The sequence below is a fragment of the Protopterus annectens genome, chromosome 3.part0, assembly GCF_019279795.1.
Source record: "Protopterus annectens isolate FY-2018-M chromosome 3.part0, PAN1.0, whole genome shotgun sequence".
Taxonomy (NCBI): domain Eukaryota; kingdom Metazoa; phylum Chordata; order Ceratodontiformes; family Protopteridae; genus Protopterus; species Protopterus annectens.
Genome location: NC_056731.1, coordinates 1,030,270,449 through 1,030,283,940, shown reverse-complemented (window position 1 = coordinate 1,030,283,940; position 13,492 = coordinate 1,030,270,449).

The window sequence follows — 13,492 nt, the reverse complement described above, 5'->3', positions numbered from 1 at the left end:
AACCACAGACAGCTATTTGTAACCTTTCCCATATGTAGCCACTTGACACAGACATCAATATGTCTCACAATGTAATCACCTTTAACTAAGAGGTGTGACTTTGTGTTTTGCCTCAGATGTTTGGCTGGTGAGAGAGTCATGCATGCAGAATAATTTGCACTGTGCACTCCAATGGCAGGATGTTCTGAGGTGTCTGTTTGGCGATGTGTCTGGTAAGGAGCTGCACACATGCAGGTGTGTGTGATGTGGTTGTAGGTGTTGCTGGTTGTGAGCAGTGCATGTTGGCATAATGATCATTGCCATATGTAATGACTGCTGTTAGAGACACCATGGCAGCAAGGTTTGAAATGCAGTCACATCTGTCACATGTTGTGTTTGCTTGTCATAGTGGTAGAGGGGAGGGGACACTCCCAACACCCCAGCAGCAGGCCCTGCAAAGGTAGGGTCATGCTGCCAAACCTTGGGGTTGACAGCCTGATAAGCAGTGTTTGTAAGGACACATTGCAGTGAAGTTGTGGATGCCCATGCATGTATAGCAGACTTGTTCAACTTTGCTGACATTATGTTGGTCTGGCAAGTGCACAATGCCTGTCAAGCAACTAGACAGCAGACTGATTGTTGTGTGATATGTGGGAACACAGACATGTGTGTCAGGTACATAACTGTACAGTATAACATGCCTAAGACATGTGGTAGGTGGACATATATTGGACAAAGGCAGCCAGTCTGCTGTTGTAGGCCTAACAACCATGCCATGTAGATTTGCTGTTCAAGGGCAGGATGTATGAAATGCTGTGAAAGTGTCACCTGTGATGACTCACCACCAGTGTGCTGATTATTACATCAAGACTGGACATCTATGTTAATGGACATTGTACATTATACTGTGGCAATACAGCAGTGCTACTAATCCCTCTCTTGTCAGTTCCCTAGTGACATACCACATACCTTGGAACGGATGACATAACACATGCAAAAGCCAACTGATTGCATAGGTTGCTAATCAAGGCAACTACTTAGAAAAGGGTATATGAAGCCTACAGACCCTTTCATGATGTGGGGAAGCTATGTGGATGAACAAACAGGCTGTGTCCTGCTTGTCATCATGGACTTCACAGTACCCTTTTGTGTGTGATGATAGAAAATGTATCGGAGCATGGTATCCTATGTGAGAGTGGTGTTGGTGAGACCAACATTAGTAGTTCACCGCCACCAGCAATTCTGTGGATTCCCCTGCTTTCCACAGTCTTCACAAGGTAATTGTGTCCTTCCAGTATACACCACTTGGTTAGTATACAACTGCAGAATACCTGTGTAAAACTCGCAGTTTACCTTCAAAGTGTATACAGATTATACTTCCTTAATGTGCTTGTCTGCACTCAGTAGATACACCTTGGATGACTGTCTTTTTGGAACATGCTGAAAGCAACTGCAATACTTAGTTTCACAAAGGGCAACTAGCATGTAGTGCCAACCAGTGTCTTCAGATCTCTGAGTCATGTCACATGAAATGCCATGAAAGGAGTTAGCATGGTTATGAGCTGTAACACTGTCGTACACCTACTGACACTAGACCACACACCATTTGTTATGCTGAAGGCCACATCATGTCTACTGACTCTAACTAGTGACCCTATTGAGTGTTACACTATGTGATGGATGAGGGGAATATTACCCACTCTACCTACCATGGCCTGAAAAGGTGACTGATATTAGGCCAGTAGGCCTTGGCAGAAACTGTGTAGGTTATCTACTGAGTGTTATGTCAGCTGGTGGGTAAGCAAGTGTCTGACACTCATAATCTGGGAAGATAGCTTTGGGAGACCTAAGCTGCAATGATGTCAGTCATCAGTGGATATCCACAAACATCACTGATGGCATACCCCTTCTAGCCATTCCTTCTCTGCAGTCACAGCCACTGTCAATGCCTTATGACTGGCTACAATACTAGGTGATTGCATATCAGGAGCTGTCATTGAACCCCACACAGAATCAACAGTTAACCAGGATGGCCTGAGACACACATTCAGTTTTTGTCTAAGCCACTGACAAATACTAAATGCGAATGGCTGCACAATACTATCCTTTGGAAAAAGTAGAAAAACACAGTTGAGCCATTAGTCATGGATTTATGGACACAGGGAGAAATATAGCCATTGACTTTCAGTGGTCAGTCAGATGTGTTGTACATCATAAACAGAAAGGTCTGTGATGTAAATCCTAGACTGTCATTGCCATGCTGAAGGTGGCAGTCATCACATCTATCATTGTGTACAATGGCACCCTTGCTATGTCACTACACAGGCATATCCTACAAGTGTAGCAGCCACACAGGTTCCATGGTACTGCAATACACATTGCAGGTAACATGTCCTATGAAGTCTGTGTCATGACCATATATGTGTAGTCTGTCCCATAAATGCTTTGTAGGGGATGTATATGGCTGCCATACAGGAAGGTGTCAGATCCCATTGTGTACCTCCTGCACATCCATGACAGGGCTAACACATGTCTTACCTGACCTACCTGACCTACACAATTACGCCATCACTGTGGTATAAATACTGCATGCTGGAGAGACAGGTATGTCACGCAAACAGTATACCCTATATATAACAGGCCTTTCCCATGCATGTGAACACTCTGATGACACTTATCAAGGCTATCAGACCTTTTCACAGATTAGGGATGCATAATTATGCTGCATGGGGTAATTGTCCTTGTTAGCCTGTTACACACATATGGACTTATACAGCCATGCCCCTATAGTGCTGTACCATGCTGAAGACATATTTCTTCTGTGCAGACAGTCTATCCTGTGCTGTGATGTATATGGCTATCTTGCTGCTGTGTATCCATAGGTGTGCCCGACAGAATCTTGAAACAGAAACAGAAACAGCTCCATGACACACCTTTCATTGTATAAGTATATAGCCATTACAACATCATACAACATAATGTTCAGAAAATTATGTGGCTTACTCATTACAAATGTCAGCATACAGTATCTGTCAGTAACCAGTCCAAGTGGCATGGCTACCCAATGCATTACACAAGTACATATTAATTTATATAGTCACCCTCTGCAACTGACACATAGCTTAATTTCCCTGCATCAATGATGGGAATGACAGGGATGTGGCAAAGGTATCATCACTTGCAGTAGATGCTATGTGGGAGTGCAAGAAGCCTAGGCTGACCCAAAAAATTGACAGCATGTCTGTGAGTCAGGAAGGTAAGCAGGCAAGGTGGACCATGGAATTGTTCTGTATGTGTCTGTAGGTGACCTGCATTTGACAGTGGTGTGTGAGTGTGTGGGTGTACACAGTCAAGCTCAGTGCTAGCCCTACATGTGTGTATGTTGGACATCTTTGAACCATGCATGGTAGAGCTGACAGTTCACCATCTCCAGGCCTGAACATGGGAAATGGCTCTGCCAGGAGTTGCACTGGCACTTACATGCCCAAGGTCAGAAGTGGTGCTAGGACCTGCCAGTGACTGCTGTCTGCTGGAACCATATCCTCCACTTGAACAGACAGGACCACAAGCCCAGGGCCTGCCATGTCTTGGTGTAGACAGCACACTGCCCTCTGTATCGGTGGATGTACTGCCACTATGGGTGTGTGATTGTGCATGGCCATGTGGACTCTCAGTAGATGGAGTGGCTGACCTACATCCACGAGGCCGACACTCAACTCCAGCCACATGATCCAGCACAGAAAGACACTGTCTGGGCCCACCTTCTGCCCACTGCATCAGTGAACTGATCCAGGGTGTTACCCATGCGGTGGAGGCAGTCACAGATGTCAGACTGTGCTGCATCCATAACCATGAGCATACACCTGGAATTCCTTTCAGAACATGCCTGTACCTCCATGTCTGGATACATATGCCAAGTGAACCATGATGTGACACCTGCAGCAGGTGGTGGAAGGACAGCAGGCCACCTAAAAGCACCCCTATCAATCTTCTTGTGTGGAACCTTGCCATCTCTCTGGCTATGGCCAGTGTCTACACTCACTGGAGCCATAGTTGCCACACTTTCCTGTTCAATGTCCCCAACCTCTGACGGCCCAATATCTGTGGTCTCTGGGAACTGGGTATGTGTAGGCATACTGACTGTGTGCTGTGACAATGAGGGAAGAAGAGTGATGTCAACCTCTGGAACATATTCAGCCACTGAAACTCCCACCTGTCCCTCACTGTGGCCCACCATCATCATTAGAGTCTGAAGAGACACTTACGTCAGGTTGAGTAGGGGACAGAGATCAACCCCCCCTGGTCCACTATTACAAGAGAGGAAAAAAGCAGTACATTAATGCCTACACTGTTATGCCTTGCAGTACTATGCTGCAATAAATGTACAGCTCTATACACTGTTGCCACTATTACAGACCTGTTGAAACCATAATCAAATATAGTAGGACAAGAGGACATTACTATCCCTACAAACAGCTGTAGTTATTTGTAAATAAAAGCTCTGTACACAGCAATCTCATCAACATAAATGAGGTACACTGTTGACATTTGTGAAGACTCTGCACAGTTGACACATATGGCAATCTGCAATGTCCTGACAATACTGTCACATCTATCAGTGTGGTGACACCTACAAGGCATACATATGACTGCAACATGTGTATGGTCATAAAATATCTGTGCAGTTGGCAATCATGTCGACAGGACATCACTGCAGGCAACAGGCCTGTGATGACACTTTAGGGATTGCATTGCTGTAAACCTACATCTGTAACAAAACATTGTTGTGCTTACCAGGAGCAGTACCACAGCCTTGTCTGATACCTGACAGACCTGTGTAAAGTTGAGGGAGAGGTAAAGTTAGTACCACCCCATGTTGCACCACAACAAGGTAATTTGTCCATATATCTCACATTTACAGTAGCTACTATGTTAATTATTATATCAGCCAACATCTGAGCAGAAGAGTCAAACTGCAGTTAAACCCTTCACCCCTCAAAGAACACAGACCTGACACCCACATAAAAGTATGTACACCCTGACACACTAAATGCCACACTATTGCAATGGTGATCAAACTAAGTTTACCTGCACAGTCCTCTGCCATGGAAACCATGATGTACAGTGTGATGGATGCCTGGGAGCTGTCATGTGTGCCTAGGTTTGCCAGGAATTCCTTAGTGGCTGAGAGCAGTTGTTTTGGTTCAGGGCCTCCTCTGGTGACATCATGATCCCTGGTTACATTTGCCGTTCTTCTGAGTTCAGCATTGATCATCTCCATTGTGCAGTGTCAAACCTGTTCATATGTCCTGCTCTGATTACCTGTAGCATAGATCAGCCCACAGTGCTACCCACTGTTCTAAGTTTTGCCTTCCCCTGGACAGTAGGAGATCAAGGTGTTGCCAGAGGCCTTCAAGTATAATCTCATTCTCTGCATCTGTGAAAAGTGCTTGGTGTCTTGGATACAAATGTCCTGAAAGACAACAGAATGGAAACACATGTCAAGATCACATATGTGGAAGTACACTATGTAGAGATACAGCAAGGACAGAATGGCTGGCAGTGTCCACTGCTTGCTCAGACATGTCATATTCCACAGTGTGCAAACATACTAAGTTTGGGGATACAAATAAGATAATAGTAATAGTCAGCTATTCTTGTGTGTGCCATAAAAGATACTGCTGTATGATCATACACCCAACACTGGAGTCTATTGTAATGTGTTCCCTAGGGGCAATCCCTTGATAATATGTCAAAACAACAGCAACTAACAAATAACAGTGTGCTATTACAACCATTATAAAGGGACAGTACCAAGAGACCAGTGTGCCACATTGACAAAAAACATTCAACCTTGATGTATTGTACATCCTCTGTGGGTGTAACAAATCTCAATATCAATGACATGTCATTATCACTGTTCTAAGAAATGCTTAATGCTGTAACCATATTCACTGTAAATATATTCACACTTCTGCATCCTGCTGTAAACAAAATTGTTACATACCTGCTGGAATGCAAAACTCCTCTGTTGATATGTGTTGATATTTAGGTTTTTGTAAATGCATGTTCTGTGTGCAGAAAGCCTCAAACAGAATGCTTCCACATAGCCAGCATGTTTACCTTTTAACATGCTTCTGATTAGCAGGTGATTGCCTCTTAATCATTCTCTGGTTCTGAAATGCTAATTGCAGGCAACATAGCTGATTTGCAGTACCATCAGCCAATTACATGCAACCAGTGTACAAGATATAAGGTCTCCATGTAGATTATAAGCCCTTTCTGATATGTTGTGGTGGACATTACTGGGGTGAGGAGACTACGTCATTACAAAGGGTAGGTCTGTAGAAGCTGCTGTTACATAGAGATATGTGTGGTACAGGCTCCAGCTGCTGCTGCAGATAATAGGCCTAGGCAGAGAGTGTGAACACTTTGGAAGACAACATGCTGTAAGAGTAACTGTGGCATCTGTGTCAGCCTTGTAGTAGATTTAGAGCCAGTGTGAGGGTTGCCATTCCACTCCAATTAAAGCATGTTTTTAAGGTAAGTATGTTAGGCAATTGTATCATTTAACAGAGTACTAGTCTACATGTTTGTTGTGTCCTTGAGCAACATAGGAGATAAATATAACAATATGTCCACCATTTGGGCAACTGACACTCCACATGCTACAGTCTTGTACTCATTGTAAACGTGTATACTGGCACTCCTTGTTGCATGCAGGGGCTTCATATGTATATGTTAATTGGGTAGCTGTGCTAAACTGCATTGTGAGTTTGAAAGGATTGTGTACTGCACACTGATAGCAGTGAGCCTCGTTTGCATTACCTGAGTTAAAATCCTCTTTGAATGCATATTAATGCATGATGTGGCACTTTATGCACTTATAATTTTGCTATAGAGATATGTAAAGTGTGTTCCCATCTACAAGCCTATGACTTTCATCAGTGAAAAGCAGACTCATTTGTAAAGCATTGTGTGGATAAAGAGTGCATGACTCAGTGATTAATTGGTGGCTTCACAATAATGTTATTTAAATGCTACACACCACTGGATTTGAGCCCAAGACTGTGTGTGGCAAAATGTACTGCATGCAAGGCATTTAACAGACTGAGCTACTGAGACACTGTAATAGCCAGTGTATTTGCAAGACACACATACAGGCTGTGACATACTTTATTATAGACATCATTATGTGCATGGCTTTATATGGATGTATTTCTGCACCAAGGTCCCTGTTGTCCATGTATTTTGGCAGTTATTCTTTAGCAGGTATACTTGTAAACATTGCTGACAAAATGGGAAATTTACCTGCTATTAGAGACCTCACTTACATCCATTGTTGTGCATTTGGCATTCTAGTAGTGTACTGTTGCACCAGATTACAAGGTGCAATCCCAATTTTTGCATTACCCTTTAAGTAAGTTTGCATGATGCAGTATGATGCGTAGCTCCACCAAAACACACTAAATTACTGTAACCTGCAATTACTATGTTTTGCTTAAACCATCTGTTTTAATTAACAGCTGTGTGGCATGGCAGGTTAATGCAGCACCATACAGATTCAATGGCTGTGGGTTCAAAGTAGGGGACAGGTATTTATTTTGTACGTTTATTATTTAAAGCACATATATCAATATAGCTCCATTTTGATGAGTTTAGCGAAGCTGCACAATGTGGCTAGTCTCACAGCATCATGATAAAAAAAGTATAAAGAAAAGAAAAATGGGGATATAGGAAAGTGGTGAAATGGGGTGCAAGCAGGAGTAAAACCATAGTGAAAGGCAGGTAGGTATGTGCAGGAAGGGTGTCAGAAAGAACCATAGATATCCATTTCTTGCACAGCAACAACTGTGCACTTTGACAGACTTTGTAGATGACTTTGGTCTCTAACCCCCCAGAGTGAGGGGTGAGTGCAACATAATTGTATTGTTCAGCCAGTTGAACCAAATTATGTGTGCCCAGTGGACTGTTGTGCAAAACGAAGAGCTAAGTATAGGTCAATATTTTTTGGGGGGACAAGTGCCCATTTTTTTAAGGTGAGAATGGAATGTTTGGGGATCGATATATGTATGTGTGGGGGAGGTAAGTTCAGTAGGTGAGGAAGCTTTTGCAAACAGACATGGCAGACAAGACAGCAGATAGAGGTGTTGTGTGAGACCAGAGGGGGTAAACACCTTGGATAGGGAGGGTGTTGTGGAATCTCAGTCCAATGTGGCTCTGCAAGGTAGGAGCATGACTCACATCTCCACCCATGGGACTGTTGATCCTTCTCTTTCACTGCCTCAAGGATGACAGTGATGGGGGCTGGGATCCAGGGCAAGCCTGTCCCACCAGGCTGGCCAGAATAAAAAAAAGTTCCAACACAAACATGGCTTCACTGATTTAATAGCACAAAACACAAAGATCCCAATGACTGAGCGCATTCACCATAAAATTGGCTTCATCACAGTAACGTTGGTTAGTACAAACAACATTTTGGAGGATGAACTGAATGCCACACATCAGAATATTGTCAAAGATTTGTTGTTAGTGAATACCTTAACAAATACAATCAGATTTTAAAGGATGCCGATAACGTTGTGAAAAAACATATGAACACTAAACGGAAAAAATCGATTAGGGACATGAATGACTATCAAAATGATTGTGCCTACCCTATTGGTGCAAAGGACCCTAAGAGGGGTGTGGGTTTCTCTGTGGGTCCAATTCAGACCAGGTCTATTGACAATATTGAGGTGTCTGAATTAAATAATGAGCATTTTTTTGGAGGAAGACAGGCCAAGAAGGTCCGAGAGGTTGAGGAACAGAGGGAAGGGGGGTCAATACAACAACAGCAGGTTACACAACAATGGGAACTATTACAAGAGTTACCACTACAAGAACAACAGGGGCCGAGGGCCCAATTAAGTGTATCATGTGACAGTGGGAGTTTATATTCAGATGAAGGACTAGGTGACTGTGAGTCCTTTGTTGATTGTGATGTACCTGTTGAACCCTCACATTGGGATATATTTAAGAAAGAGGACTTTACTATCTATAATTATACTGCAATGACTATTAACAATGTTCATCATAGCTTATTGAGCAAGGGTACAACTTTTGTTCCTGAGTTCTTCTTGGATATTGCTGATGTGTTGATCACTTTGAAATTGTACACTAGACAACTTAATTTAAAATTATTTTTTAATGGTAATTCTTTAAGAAAGGACAAAGTTTCATTGCACAGAAGTAGCTTATTCATAGCACTGCCAAATGTAGACCTATGTAGCCGAAATGAGAAGGATTTTGAATTCTAACAAAAACAAAATGGTTCAAGACAACTTGGCCACTGAGGAGAGAAAGATACTATTTTCAGTTTAGCCAACAATCAAGAGTTACGTTTGATGAAACCTGACAAAGGTGGGGGCATGGTCATTATGTCACAGTATGAATATGCCTTTAGGATGTCTGAAATTTTAAACGACCAGTCTACTTATATGCAGGCCAATATCAATGAGGTTAACAGGGCCTATTCGGAAATTGATTTATTTTTGTTAGATGCACTATTTCAGGGTATGTTAGATGAGGAAGAACACAAGTATCTGTTGGTTCCATATCCCGTTATTCCGGTAATTTTCGGCATACCAAAGACACACATGTCTATTTCTAACCCCCCTTTTAGACCCATTGCGGCTGCTAAGGGATATAAAACTGAGCCATTGGCGGCTATTGTGGATTCCTTTACCAAAATAGTTTTGGGGGAATCTGAACATATTTTAAGAGACTCATGGCATTGTTTAGAAAGACTTAGGGGTGTTGATTTATCTGAACCCTTCACATTTCTTACCATAGATGTGATAAATTTATTTATCACCATACCCCATGAGGAGGGCCTTGATTTCTTTAGAGAAAGCTTAGTCAACAGCAAAACTTGCAATAAGAACAGGATTAACTTGCTGGTTGATCTAATGGAATTGGTCCTTAAGAATAATTTTTTGCTCTTCGAAGGGGAAATTTACCAAAAAATTGCAGGAGTGGCCATGGGAGCCAAGTGTGCTCCTGTGTTTGCCAACTTGGTACTTCTATACTGGGAAGTAAATTATATCTTCACATCTCGATTTATGTTCAAGATCCTGTTATATAACAGATTCTTGGACAATATTATGATTCTTTGGTAAGGGACTGAACAGGAGGCCAATGAGTTCATTGAAATTTTAAATAACACCACTACTTTTTTCAGGTTCACCAACTTTTAGCATGCGTGTGAGATAAATTATTTAGATATGCATTTGAATTTTGATGGGGGATTATTGAAATTGGTATCCATAGGAAGGAAACTTTTTTCGAATTCCATGCTCCATTTTAGTAGTTGTCACCCTTAACACCAGAAGAAAGGAATCATCAAGGGGCAGATGGTCAGACTGTAGAGATTGGTGAGCAACTCTGATACTTTTAAATGTGAGTTGTTTCAACTTGTTGGGATGTTTTTAGATAGGGGATATCCCTTAACATTAATTTTGATGGTCAGGCATGATGTTTTAAATTAGAAAGATACACTTTATCAACCTATACTTAATGCTGGGTTACCAGTAAAACCACCCCAACAACAGTCTGATGGTTCATCTACAATGGTCCTTAGATATAATCACCTCTCCCAAGATAATGTTTCAGCCATTAACTATGCATGACACGTTGGTCTTAAAGTTGCAAGTAAGGAAATTCTTGGCCTAAAACCTAGGATAGTTTATAGTCGAGGGAGAAATGTTAAGGACATTATGGAGAATTCTAGTTGCAAGTCTTTTATATCTGGAATGTACAAATGTGGGACCTGTAGGGTATGAAAGTACATCAATGATGGCCCATATGTGTCCATACCTGGTTACAGCCATTCTTTGAGCTTCTCGGGAAGTTGCAGCTGTAACACCAACATGTTAGTATATGTTGCATCTGTATCAGCTGCACCAGTTTTTATGTGGGCAAAACTGTACAAAGACTTAAGGATTACTGAACATGTTAGGCCATCAGAAATAAAGATGCTCACAATGCACTCTATAGACAGAGTCCATGTACTAATTTTAAAAAGTGAATTTTCTTTGTCATTGACAATGTGAAAAGTAGTAAAAGAGGGGGTGACTTGAAACTAAAGGTGGAACATTTGGACACCATGTGGCAACTTCGGCTAAATGCTATGCATCCACCTGTCCTCAATGACAATATTGCTATTCTTCCTACACTTAAGGCTAAAGCAAATGTGATTAAATAAAATTGATTTTTTATATATATTTAACAACGTATATCATCATCACAACATTTTATATCTTTAAGCATATTGTACAAGTGCATTTTTATCTTGTATCTTGGTTCAATTATGTTTTTATATTTCATGTATAATTAATTGTTATTTTCGAAATGTTTGCAATGATGTCATTCAATGTGGATTGGTCAGCAGTTACGGGATGGAGTATTTAAATGTTGTTTGTACTTACCAACGTTACTCTGATGAAGCCATTTTTATGGTGAAAGTGCTCAGTCATTGGGATCTTTGTGTTTTGTGCTATTAAATCGGTGAAACCATGTTTGTGTTGGGACTTTTTTTTTTTTATTTCATTGTTTTTTGCTTCGTTAGAAGATTTGGTGTTTTTATGACAGGCTAGCCAGAATGTTCTCCATCTGGCTCAAGTGTCATCCAAACCCACAGAAGATGATCTTGTGCTCCAATCCTGGTCGTTCATCACATGTGACAACTCCCCTCTCCACCACCACTCACAGAGGGAGCCCATCCCTGTCCCATGGCATATATATATATATATATATATATATATATATATATATATATATATAGAGAGAGAGAGAGAGAGAGAGAGAGCCTTCCATTGAAAATGTACAAAGTTGATCCACTAATGATCAACACCTAATGATTGAACAAGACATGCATTTGTCAATAAATTATCACAATAACTAATTTATTTTTTCAACGGTAAGCCCCTTTTCAGCACCCACCCCCAACCCATTTAGTTACATATTACATATACCAACTCCAAGAGGAAACTCCAATTTACAGAGAGGAAAATGCATATTCCCTGATCCCCAGTGTACCTCCATCTCAGAGTGAAAAAGGCAACAATTTTTGCTCGGCTAATTTTCTATCAGCTGTACTGGCTTTTGTCACTCATCAATCAAAAGATAAAACAATCAAACTTTCTGAAATGCATGTGTGTGTGTGTGTGTGTGTGTGTGTGTGTGTGTGTGTGTGTGTGTGTGTGTGTGTGTGTGTGTGTGTGTGTGTGCAGATATGCAGATGCAAAAATGTTATTTTAATACACTATTGTCTGATTGACTTGTGCCAGATAATTGCACTTCCTTGGAAAAATTTGAATTATGTTGTAGATACCCCAGAAAATATGAGTCCTTATATTAGAATAAGGCAACTCCCACCTTTATCCATGGTATAGGTGGAATATTACAATATACCAGTTCCTTGTTCTGATCTTGATTCTGGAACATGCAAAACATTTTACAGATGAGCACCATATATTCAACCTCTATAGAAATGTCTGTCTTTAACATAAAATCACAATACCTCTTTTCACACTTTCTCATGCCAAAATGTTATTGGGGCTCCTTGACTAAAATACTGCAATGCAGATAAGAAGGAATGGTGATTCTGTGATTGTACAATCTGCACAATGGTTTCTTCATGATCTCTACACTAGTTGGGAAAATGATATAAACAAAAAGGAGTGTAGTGTTTTGATAAAGGATTTTAGCTTGCCAGATTTTATTTAGGATAACTTTGTCTACAACTAAAATTGGGATCATACTATAACTGTTAAGTAACAATTATCATCCTTATTTCGCAGAAAATCTTACTCTGTTCTTTGTCAATGGGGTCAGTTTATTGCAAATGTTTGAGGATCACATCCAGAATAAATATAAGCTTTTACATCTCTATACCCATGTTCTTCAGAAATTAAAGTTAATACACATTTCTAACATTGTATTAGTATGCTAAAAGAGCAAATGTGACTCTAAATGGTCCATTGGTTGTTGAGGAAATCCACCAAACCCATTTAGTTAAGTCTAGCCATCAGAATGCAAACTTAGTGAACAATCAGACATAGTGAAATAAAGCATTTTATTAAGAGTGGACAAAGTCCTTGTGTCACATAGTGGTAAGAGACACCCTTATTCCCCTTCTCTAATATGACAATCCTGGAAAGCACTTGTACTTGGTTGTGTTTATATTCAGAATTCTGCTATCTGAACATCAGAAGGCCTTGCCCAAATGCATGTCCACTATCTGTCAGTTTGACAACCAAATACAACTATCAGCACTAATGTATGGGTATCCTTGATGTAAGTCTCTTTCTCTTACTATTTCTGGTGTTTATTTGAGTTGTGAGTATTGAGTTAGAGAGGAATTCCACTCACATTTATAAATGCTGATGTAAGCTGAAGAGTAGTTAAAGGTCAACTGTATTACCCATCAGTTTACGAACCCAAGTAATATATTGAACGTTAGAGGCTAGAA